This window comes from Peromyscus leucopus, chromosome 13, assembly GCF_004664715.2.
Source record: "Peromyscus leucopus breed LL Stock chromosome 13, UCI_PerLeu_2.1, whole genome shotgun sequence".
NCBI lineage: Eukaryota > Metazoa > Chordata > Mammalia > Rodentia > Cricetidae > Peromyscus > Peromyscus leucopus.
Window position 1 is genome coordinate 57,116,758 of NC_051074.1, and position 12,186 is coordinate 57,128,943.

The 12,186-nt window shown below is 45.3% G+C and overlaps 1 protein-coding gene across 2 annotated transcripts in view; it reads left to right on the forward strand.

Moving 5' to 3' along the window:
* The window catches only part of Ankrd44 (ankyrin repeat domain 44), a 266,879-nt gene that overhangs the window by 105,647 nt on the left and 149,046 nt on the right, over positions 1 to 12,186 (forward strand). The gene's annotated exons all lie outside the window — the stretch shown is intronic.

Below are 12,186 nucleotides of genomic sequence, written 5' to 3' on the forward strand. Positions count from 1 at the left end.
TCGTGTGTTAGGAACATGCCTGTGATTTCTCCTGGTGACAGTGTCGGCCTGACCACGGCCACTCCTGGGGTGTGCTGCGTATATCCTCAAGGAAGGGGTTCCGGCCCCCATTAAGAAGGCAGTGAGAGAGAAGAAGAACATGACGTCAGTGTTCTTTTCTGACGTGACGCACCTTGGCTCTCTAGTGGAGTGTGGTGACCTGTGCCTGTGGGCCCGCAGATACGAAAGCTTTTGACTTTTTTCAACGATTGAAAAGAGATGAGGAGAGTAACATTTTTTGACATGAGTGATCAGTAAGAAGTTGAAACTTGAGTGTCCACAGACAGTTTTGTTGGAGCGTGGCCATCCATCTTACACACACTGTCTGTTCTGCTTTCACACTCACTGCACTGGCTGAGCCGAGACACTGGGGAGAGCCAGACCCACTCATGCCCTGGCCTTTAGAGGAAGAGTCTGCTGGTTCTTGTTCCAGGGAGCCCGTGACCCTGGGATGAACCACTGAACTCCTCAGCTCTCCACCCCCCTCTGAAGTTGTCTACATCACGGGTGTGCTTGAACATCTTGCGTATTTTTCTGAGGAAAGGGTCAAGGTATTTCACCGAATTCCTAAAACGGCCTGTGGCACATCCATCAAAAGATTAACACCCATACTTTGTCTGCAAAGTTTCCGTAAAATCAGTCACCTGCCCTAGACAAAGGGGAAAAGCATTCCTGGGCGCTTTGGGTAGTTTCTTAGAGTTAGGCCCAACAAGCAATTAGGTGTAGGACACGGCGCTAATTCGCTTAACATAATCTGATTATCAAAGTACTCAGATCCCTTAGGGGAAGAGTCCTCTTTCAAGTTTAGTGTTCAGCAGAAAAGACTGAACAGAAAGGAGAGTCAAGTCTGTCTTCAGGGTAAGCAGAGCTTTGCCCCGGGGCGATAATCGCCTCTGAGGTGGTATCTCTATCAGGTCTGCTGGCGGCTCCCTTCCCAGGCAGGCCTTTTGGAGCAGCCTTTGTTCTGAGGCAGCAGGGATTGGTGTGGTGTGGCTCTCTGGAAGGCCTTTTGGCAGCTTCTCCCCAGCTGGCAGGGAAACAAGAGGACGGTGTTTTTGAGATGCATTTTTGCGAGGTAAACCGGGATGAAGCCAGAGACCGAGGGCTGGCAGAGGCAGCTGGGCGTTGGTCCAGGGCCCGTGGGGTGTGACCAGGAGGCTAGGAAGCAAGTTCACTGTCAGGAGCTTTGACATCACAGGAATTTGCCCGGACTATTTGGTGGCTGTGGGCCAAGCCTCGGCAAGCCTAAGGGGAGGTTACTACCTTTTCCTAATGCTCACAAGCAAACAGAACTTTTATTTAGCTGCACCTCAGGAAACCGTACTGACCTCCGAATGGCCTTTGTTTCTTTTGGAAAAGTAGCAAGTGCTGCCGAGCGGTACAAATTGCTTGAATTGTGCCCATCCGCATCACTGAGTTAGCTAGGCTTAGCTCTGGCCTGGCTTCGCTGTCCTTCCTTCTCATGTGTTCGGTTATCCTGAAGTCCTTGCAACACATTGAGAGAACCAGTCGGCCCCCATCGCTGATGTTGAGCTACTTTGTCGTGGCCTATGTTTTAGTTTTCCAAAGAGGACAGATTGCTGAGCCAGAGAAAGCAACTGGCTGGTTGAGTGTTCTCCAGGGCTCAGCTGGGAGGTGGATGTTCTGTTAGGAAAGCTGAGCGAATGTAGATTGATTTGAGGAAGATGTCAGGACAATCACCCTGGATCCTTCTGTTGCCTCTGTCGTGAGTGGTGCCTCAGAGCCTAGACATGTGGGATAACTGTTGTATAGTCTAAGATACATATGTCAATTGGTCCAGATGTGACTGATCACTAGGAACGTTTAGCAACTTCCACTGGAATGACCACATTGAGCTTAAGGTAGAGAGAGAATAGCATCTTAATTTGTATCACAAAATCCCAGACTTCAGAGACCCTGAAATCAGACTTGGAACTTAGTAAGGACATACTTTAGGGTCATGTCACAGCGCCCTGACACCGTGAGGATGGTCTTACTGTGCCATACAGCGACCAGGACAGAGACAAATAGGGGCCTGTCCATGGCGAGTGGTGAGGATGGGGAAGGGAGGGAGGGAAATGTCGATGCTTTAGGACAGGAGCCCGCTGTACACAGTTCAAGTGACCACTGTCGCATTAAACTGGAGCAGACTTGTCATTATGGCAGGTGGTTGTAAGCTATAGAAAGTAAGATTTCAGCCCCAAAGACAATAGTAGACAGACTGTCTTCACAGTGAGCTGTCTTCACAGATGAGGTTCCCGAAGGGCCGTTAGGCAGAGCTCCCACAGGCGATGACTGCTAGAGGCCTCCCGAGTGCTGGGATTAAAGGCGTGCCCCACCACCGCCCGGCTCCCACCCGCTGTTTTGTGCCCCTGGCTAACAGTAATAATTCATGGCACTGTCTCCCTCCCACCCCCCATTTTAGTGTTAGAGATCCTGTTACACTGTACATACATGTGCATTATAGCTCCTTCCCAGCCTGAAGTAGGTGTAGAGAGTCTTGTCTTCCAGTTGTGAAAGCCTGCGTTTCCAAGATTTGTGACTCCTGAGTGATACCAAATGTGAGGTATTTATTTTTCGTTAAAAAGATCCACTGACAGAAACACGTGCATGCACACACAGATGCATATGTATGCGCACATGCTCATTATTATATCAAATAAAATTAGCAAAGACTCTTCAATATCATCTAATACTCAGTACATACTAATTAGTAGTCTCAAATAGTTGAGTTGTCCCCAACTTGTTTACTTTGATTTATCTCTTTTATACAAAAATAAATTTGTTATCCACATAATAGTTATTATTTGCAATAAAGTTTGACCCAAGTATACCGCTGCACTTTGCTTTACCTTCTCTGCTCCGTGATAGGAGGGGCTCATATATGACTGTAACTGGGATACATCTTAAGTTAAAAGCAAAGACCTCACAATAGGCAAAAGGGAATAAACCATTAGGGCTATAGTTTTTGACTCCAGGAAATAATTTAGGTGGTGGAGGATTGTTGATCTCCAGATGCAAATGAGAGAAAAAGAAACTGCCGTTTTACAAGCAGGGGCTTTCTAAAGAATAAGACAAGTGGGCAGTGTGAGTTTGTGATTGATCTGGGCATGTCTGTGTGAATAAGTACAGATGGCATTTCAGTGCATAGCACTCGAGGCCCATAGTGACTTGCAGAGTGGCATTCTCCTTTGTCACACAAGGCCTCTTCTCACGTGCATGCCTATTGTCTGTGGAGGGCATAAGAGGGCATTGGATCTGTAGTTCCAGATGGTTATGGGCCACCATGTAGGTTCTGGGAACTGCACCCGGGTCCTCTGTGAGAGCAGTTTGCCACTCTTTTTCTCAGAGTCATCTCTCCAGCCCAGGTTAATGTCATGTGAAAGATGTCTGTATTAGCCAGGGTTCTCTAGAGGAACAGAATTGGGAGAGTGACTATATATGGAATTTGTTAGAATGGCTTACAGGCTGTGGTCCAGCTAGTCCAACAATGGCTGCCTACCAATGGAAAATCCAAGAATCCAGCAGTTGTTCAGTCCATGAGGCTGGATGTCAGAATCCCAAAGAAGAAGACTTTAATGCCCGTGAAGGAATGACCTTGTCAATGAGAGTGAGGGCTAGCAGGTGAAGAGCAAGCTTCCTTTTTCCATGTCTTTTTTGTAGGCTGCGGCCAGAGGGTGTGGCCCAGAATAGAGGTGGATCTTCCACCTTGAAAGATCTGCATCTATGGTGGATCTTTCCACTTCAGATGATCTAATCAAGAAAATTCCCTCACAGGTGTACCCAGCCAAATGGGTTTTAGTTAATTTCAGTTGCCGTCAAGTTGACAACCAAGAACAACCATCACAGTGTCAAACATTATTCAGAGAGTAACTATGAACCCATCCCAAACATTAAACATTAACATTTTGTCAAATTTACTTTAAAAATAGTAAATTTTTATAGGTTTCAAAGGTTTCCCCCATATCAGCATACACTCATGCTCTGTATTGTTCCTGAAAAGAATACTTACTAGAGGATGGATTTCACGTAGGAAGCGCTTTGGATATTTGTAGATATAAATATAGGTATAATAGGTGCTGAGGGAGATTTTGTCACCATTGTTTGGAATAATAACTCAGAAGGCCTTAGTTAAATGTGATACTGTCTAAAAAGACCACATCAGTGACTCTGTTTTGAATTTTGTAGAATTCCATTTGGGGCCTATGGTATGAACCTCTTGTTTCTAAAGGTTGTCAGACTTCAGTCTTATACCAACTTAAAAATTGGTCTTTTTCATGTAAATTATTATGTTTGATAAGGAGTGTTATCTCCTTATTAAACTTAAGTATTTAAAACCAGATGAATTTTCTACTCAGCCATGGCTAATTCACTCCATTTAATCTGTAGATGATGAGGGAGCATCGGCCATGTTCTTTCCATGTCAGGGACCACTACAGGACATGGCCCCTGCCCTCCTGGATTACAGTATGCAGAGCATCAGTAGAGCAGTGCCTGTGTTCTGTGGGGGAACCTTCCCTTTGTGGCCAGCACCCTTACAGCAATGGTCACTGCTGTTGGGACAACGTCTGATGAGGGTGTAGGGACGATGGAGAGCCTGTAAGGCTTCCCACCGCCTTCATCAGCCACCTTCTTTAAGCCACTAGGAGTGGTAATATTAGGGACAGAATGCTAGTAAGATTAATTTATGATCTGGCCAATTGTCTTATACTAAACATGGCTAAAGTATCATTAAAATTTCATCTTATTGAATATTTTAGAAATAGACTTGATATTTTAGTGTGGTTCTAGGTTCACAGGAAAACTAGGTAGAAAGTAGTGACAGCATCCGTACAGCCCTGGTCACCCACACGCACAGCCCCTGACTGCCAGCGCTTCCCCCAATGATGCATCTGTTACAGTCAGTGAGCCGCTGCCTGTCATGTGACCGTCACCTGAAGACCATAATCAACCTTGGAGTTCTCTTAGTGTGCAGTCTGTGGCTTTCCATACAAATGTATCATGACACACATTAGCAATGGCAGTATTCTATAGACTAGTTCAGTGGTGGCGGAAAGGCTCAGTGTGTAGAGGCGCTTGTCACCAAGCTCAGTGGCTTGTTTTCAATCCCTGGGACCTGATGGTAGAAGGAGAGAACTGACTCCCCGGCTTGTCCTGTTACCTCACGCATGTGCCATACTACTTGTGCACCTCGTACGTGCACTCATTAAAAATAAAAGGAGGTAAAAGTAAAAAACAGTTTAGGATGGTTTATTAAAAATCCTGAAAAAAAAAAAAATCCTGTGTTCCAGGGTCCGGTGACGTGGCTCAGTGGGTGGAGACAATTATTGGGCAGCAGGTCTGGTACTTGGAGTTCAATCCTCAGAATCCACAGCAGGAGGAGAGACTTGACTCCTGAAAGTTGATTTCTGACTTACACACAGATACACAGAGTGAAAAAAAAGTAAAAACTATTCTGTTCCACCTATTCATCTTTCTTCTCTTGCCTTAAGGAATTTTTTTGTTTTATTTGTTGAATTTTGTTAAACATATCACTGGAGGAAGAACAGACTGCCTTAAAATGCAAAGTGGTTGCAGTTAGCTCCACCCCAAAGCCTTCCTAAATAGATACTCTGGACTCACCATAAACTTAGTGTTGGCTCCACCCCAAAGCCTTCCTAGCTACTCTGGACTCACCGTAGACTTAGTGTTAGCTTCCTTGGTCACCTTTGCCTCTATGAAATGCCATGCTTGGCACAACTGCCCAAAATTTATCAGTGTCTGTGGCATTAAGTCCTGCACCTTCCAAGCTTGTTGGTCCCAGATCGCCCCCTCCTCTGGCTATCATCCGAAGCCGTGCACAGATCTGCCTCTGCACTCACTCCTGCAGGCTGGGGGACCTCTGGGCTCCAGATGTCTGGTTACAGTGCAAACAGTCCTATTTGCTTTTAGGGAAGCAAATGTTTTCTGTGTTCAACTGAGCCTGTAAAATTTCATTAAGAAGCCAATCATTAGCCCTGATTAAGTAAACACGGGATGTTTGGTCTGAATATTTTAACTTCCTCTTCCCAAGCTGGCTCAGCTTTCTCAAGGTTACTGATTGTCAGCTGGGACCAGTAGTTTATCAGTCACCTGCACAGTTTGCAACTCCATCATCAGGAATCTCCACCCACTCCATTACACCGGGGCCTGGATGGGAACCAGTTCTCTGCAGCTCCATTAGGATGGCCTGAGCTGGGGATTTCCCTGCTGCTCACTCCATACAGGAGACTTGAAACTGTGCTAGAAATTGCCATTCAGCTCGTAATTGACCCAGTCTCTGTTCTTCCCTGTCTGTCTTTATAACATTTCAGGCTCCATAAAGGCCAGAGTTCTTCCCCCTCCCCGCCCCCGCCCCGTGTGTGTATGTGTGGATATGCTTAATAGTAAGCATTTATTTTCAAATCTAAGATCACAAGAGATGAAGATGCATAGAGCTGGAAGTGGCAGCTTCGATGGTTCGTACATTATTGGCTCGACCATGTTAGCATGCACTGGGCACACTGGCCTGGAATGGTGCTGAGGCAGATGTAACCAACTGTCTTATTAAATAAGAAACACAGGGCCAATGCAAAGAAGAAAGCCAAGAGGTCAGAGCTAAGAGCCTTACCCTGCAGCTAGCCTCTTCAGCCAAGAGAGCTCTCCAAAAGAGACCTACTTCCTGTCTGTTTGTCTTTATATAGACATTCTGTTCTGCCTTCTCATTGCTTGTAAACACAACCACATGACTGTCTCATCACTGCCTGTCTGTATAGACCTCCAGGTCTTCTATGGTTGTTATTGAGATTAAAGGTGTGTGTCTCCAATGCTGGCTGTATCCTTGAACACACAGAGATCTACCTAGCTCTGCCTACCAAGTGCTGGGATTAAAGGCGAGCGCCACCACCACCATGCTCTTGCTATGGCTCTAATAGCTCTGACTCCCGGGCAACTTTATTTATTAACATACAATCAAAATCACATTTCAGTACAAATAGAATACCACCATAGAGGAGTGTGTGTGCCATGGCAGCATTTTCCAAGTGTGTTTCCCAGAGTCCAGAACGAGACTTCCTCCTAAGGAGGGAGAAGAGGTAGTAATTCAGTGGCCAAATAAGTTGGAAAGCTCTTGGACCGCATATTTCCTCATATATTAGTGATTTATAACATGTTACTATCTGAGAGACAGAAGATTCCCATCCACCAGGCATTAGTTTAACATGATGCCTCTCAAGGCATCTGACTTCTCACTCTTCTCTACAAATTTTCTTAGTCACCTTTAATGTAAGACCATCTTCCACACTGATGGACAACCCCACAAAACCTCCAGAATAGTCTCTGGCATCGTTTCTTGAACTTCAGTGTGCAACAGAATCTTAGCATGCACATTAATACAGGCTGATGGCCATCACCCCAGGGTTTCTGATCTGGCATGTCCCAGGAGGGGCCCAAGGGTCTGCACTTCTAGTGAGTTTCCAGGAGTTGGTAGCACTGCTGTTTGGGGACCACACTTTGAGGACTGGCTCTCGGTCAGACTGGAACAGATGTTCTGATGCGTGAATAGGGAATGCCATCAGCCCACTGATCTATGATGCACAAGTTGGAATACTCACTCAGTATCGACAGGCACGGTTTCCAAGCACTGTGCTGGGTACAGGGGATGCACTGGTGTTGAATATAGGCTCAGTCACTGTCTTCATAAGCCTGCAGGGTAGTGGAGAGGTAAACAGTGGTCTGGTAGAGAAGGTGAGTCAATTGGTCCTTATAAACCAAGAAGCCTACTGAGAAGGAAGCCAGTAGTGAACTATGACTCCCCACTGAAGAGACAGGCAAGGCCTCTGCAGTGATAGTGACATTTTAGCTGAGACTGGCCATGTGATGCTGGACATCATGAGAAGACTGGAAACTTCTTCAGGTTGCATGAAGAGATAAGCAAGAACTCTGATGTGGGATGGTAGCAGTGAACGTGCTACTGTGTATGTGTGGATTTCTTGTGTATGTGGTGGGAGGGCAGGAGATACAGACTGGTGATAGGGAGACAGGCCACTTGAGGATGGATGATAGGTTAGATGGGAGGGGCAAGGTAGCTGCCAGGTAGGTAGGGCACCTGGCCTGAGGAGCAGAGAGGAGTAATGGTGACTGAGTGACGTCCGGAGTCATCTTGTTTCTGAGAGAAGACAGAACCGAAGACTTGCTTTTCAGGGGGCAGTGAAGCAACCATTATTCTGCAAATATAGTAGCTGGCTGTTTGTTGGGAAAGGGGGTAGGGTTTAATAAATGTTGACAGGGTTCCTTATATAGTGGATATCAGTGACTGCCTAGTTGCCTTGAGTTAGAAAATAGATCCGGCCGTTGAACAGTAAACAGAATGTGTCTTTCTGTAGTGACAGAGAACTTCAGATCTCAGAGACTGACAGCTGCTGGCAAACCAGCAGGCAACAGCTACTCTGTTATGCTCACAGCTTGTCTGGCTTAGGAATCCTGGCAGGGCACAGTGGGGCAGCCTTGGCCATTTCAGGACATCTGGGATTAGTTGGGAGGTCCTATTAGCTGAGCGACTTGACAGGAAAGGCTAAAATTATTTTGGGGTTCTCCATTCACAAATCTGTTAGTCTGAGCATGGCTTCTTTATGTGGTGGGGCTTTCTCTGGCAAGAGATGACTTTTTGGGAAGAAGACCCAAATGAAGGGGAAGAGTTGGACAGTTTGCCTTAAATCAGGTGTTAAAGGCTATCTTTGGCTTGGAGCCTGTCATGTGATTAATAACATTTCCAGGCTCTTCTACTTGCCCAGACCTCAGAAGTGAAGCAACCAATCCTAGTTTGTGCTATTAGATAAATTAGAGGATGTTCCTAAGGCAGGGCATGAAAGAACAGGCTTGACCTGGTGGTCACAGGTTGCCCACGAGGCTTGCTCTGGTACATTCCAGTGTATCCTCCTCAAAGTATCACTGCACAGTGTGAGACATTATTCTTGATGTGGGTCATCTGAAATGGCTGGAAGACACTGGTCCGCATTAGTTGATCCAGTCCTGAGATAAGATCCTTGATCTAAGGTAGTAGATTCCCAAAAGGGGAACATAGCATCCTAGGAAGTGTGTAAAATCCCACTGGAGAAATGGAAGGTGTACCTCAGTATTTTAAAATGTTTAAAAATGTGCACTTTATGTTCATGTTATTGAACAATAATGTGATATATTAGTATTTTTTTAATTTACAAATGCCTAAACAACTTTGCATATGCTCAATTTTTTTGGTAATGGACTAGATACTACTTTTTAATTATTTTTTGATAATTTAATACATACATAAAATATATTGTGATGATCACATAACCCCATCGATTACTCTTTCTTATTTCCTTCTACTTCTAATGATCCCCTTCTTTCTAAATAGCTCTCCCTCCCTCCCTCCCTCCCTCCCTCCCTCCTTCTCTCCTTCCCTCTTTCCCTCCTTTCCTTCCCTCCTCCTCTCTTCCTCCCCCTCTTCTCCTTCTCTATGCTGGTCTTGTGTAGATGGTCATAGCTAATTTGTGTTCGTGATAGACATGGCTGTGCCATACCCAGACAACAGCATTATTATAGCATGATTCCCTATCCTTTGGCTCTTAAAATAGGTCTACTTCTTCCATGGCCACATCTTTTCAGACCGTGACCATTCATAAGCCTCCATATGAACCATCACACATTGCAAAAAGAGATGTTTCTATGCCTGAGCTGTGAAGAGGAACTAGTCTAAGCTATAAATATAAGCATTTTTTATTGTTGTTATTAAACCCACCCCTGGTTTTATATTTTCAGGTTTAAAAATCATCTTTCTCCTGCACTTATAGACTTATCTGAAATGATATGTTAAAAGTATACAATGATTATTAAGGTGTCCAATTTTTATTTTAAAATGTAATTTATTGAAATGTAAGCATTTAGAAGGCCGTTTGGCTTCGTGTTCCATTAGCACAATGTTGTAGTACATTACCTCCAGGACCCGTGACTCCACATGCATAGTTCTAGATAAGTATTCCTTCTTGTGCAGCCGGCCTCAAGACAAGAACAACTAGAAAGGAGTTGGTTATCTCCAAAACGATCATGCCCCCTTGGCACTAATGGGCACGTCTTGCCTGGCAGATCATATAGTACTCAGGGTCCACAGCTGGGTAAGACTGCTGACCCCCGCCCCCCTCCCTCCATCCCCCCATCCTATTCCCTCGTAACATCTTACATAGTCCCTTCTGGCACTGAAATACCAGCCAGTGGGGAGGAAGCTTCCAGCTCAGTTCTGACTTGATTTGTCTGTAGCCTGTATCTATAGCGTGTGATATCTCCAGCAAGAGGGTCTTACCATCTTGGTTTGACTAAGAGCGATGACATTAACTGTTGTTGCTTTGGGATCATCATGTGTGTGTGTGTGTGTGTGTGTGTGTGTGTGTGTGTGTGTGTGTGTGTGTGGCAGGGGGACACAACTAATCCCACACTGGGATTTTCATTTAAACATTTATGGCTTCTGGGAACTGCATTCTCCATCCATGCAGGATGCCTCTGCTCAAATTCTTTCTTTAAAAAAATTATTTTTTAGTTAGCATATAAAATAATAGGTTCTCTATATGGCTTTAAAAAATATATATATCCTTAGTTTTGGTTGACCCTCCCTCTGGTCCCCACTTGTCCTCTATCCCGCACCCTGTTTGTTTTTCCCTATTATTCTCATCTTTACTTTCATAGCGCATGTTACCCCCCCCCCAGACCTTTCCCTTACGCGCCCCACCCCCACCTCTATGGCTCCTGTCTCACTTCCTGATGTCTACAGACACTCACTTCAACATGAACACAGAAAACTAAAAATGTGAAGCTAGGACCCATATGAGAGCGAGCATATGGTGTTTGTCTTTCTGGGCCTGGATTACCTCGGAGAGGACACAGATATTCCACAGTACCCAATCACCTTGTAGCTAACTCTGTTCAAACATCAATGTGCATCTACATCACTGAGAACCTTTATTTTTCTCGGTACAATTAGAGAACCAAATTCATATTACTTAAGCTCACGGGGCATCAATTTATAAACCCAATCCCCACATTTGTTACTTTACCCTAGCTGAAAAACCATACCTGTTATTTAAATATGGTAGACCTCTCTCTCTCTCTCTCTCTCTCTCTCTCTCTCTCAGAAGATATTACTTTCACTCAGCTTTTACAAAACAATATTGCACCAGAGTTGACTTAATGAGCCTTGAACTAACTAGTATGAGAAAATTTGGGGTTCCTAAAGGATATTTGCATGAAGACTGTATGACCTGGTAGTGGGTTTATTCACGAGATGCATCAGAGTAGATAGTGGTTGTGAACATAAGCTGTGGTGAGCGGACTACCTGGGAGGTGGCTCTGTTGTCTATGAGCTGCATGTGACCCTGGGAAAAGCGCCTCCTTGTGTTTCTGTTTCTCCTGGGTGATGAGGATGTTACAGTTCCTACCTACCCACTGTGAGTGGTACTCATGGGAAGTGTCCAGTACCCAGAAGACCACAGCCAGTATCAGTGACTCTCTAGGGATGGCTCTTTCTAGATCACAAACCTTAGTTCTCTGAACATCTTCTCTGGCATGCATCCCTTGGTTTGATCTAGCACCTTTACCCTTTCTATTTCTGCCATGATGTGGATATGGCTTAGCCTCCGAAGGTTCACGTGCTGGAGGCTTGGCTCCCAGCATGGTGGTGGTGGGAGGTGGGACTTCTAACCATCAGCTGGAGGTCAAGGGGGATTCGCCCTGAGGGATGGATGGGTGCTGTCTCAGCTGACGCGGGGCAGGGTTGTTATAAAGTCATGACATCTACATGCTTGGCCTCTTCCACAGAGCCCAATCCCCTTTCTGCTTCCCCATGTTGGGACACAGCCAGATGGCAGCATCATGCTCTTTGGACTTTCCAAATAACCCCCCTTTTTATTCCTTACCCAGCCTTGGGTATTCTTGTTTTAGCAATATGCACGCACAGCGTCTTACGCCCTTTTAGAGCAAGATCTTTCACTTTTCCACATGGAATTAAAATGCCCGGTGTCAGAAGTTGCCCGTATCAGTTGGTGACGTTACACATGCCTCAGAGTCTGTCTTCAGACGGCAGCTTATTGGTTCCCAGTTACATTGCTTTTGGGAAGGCACAGT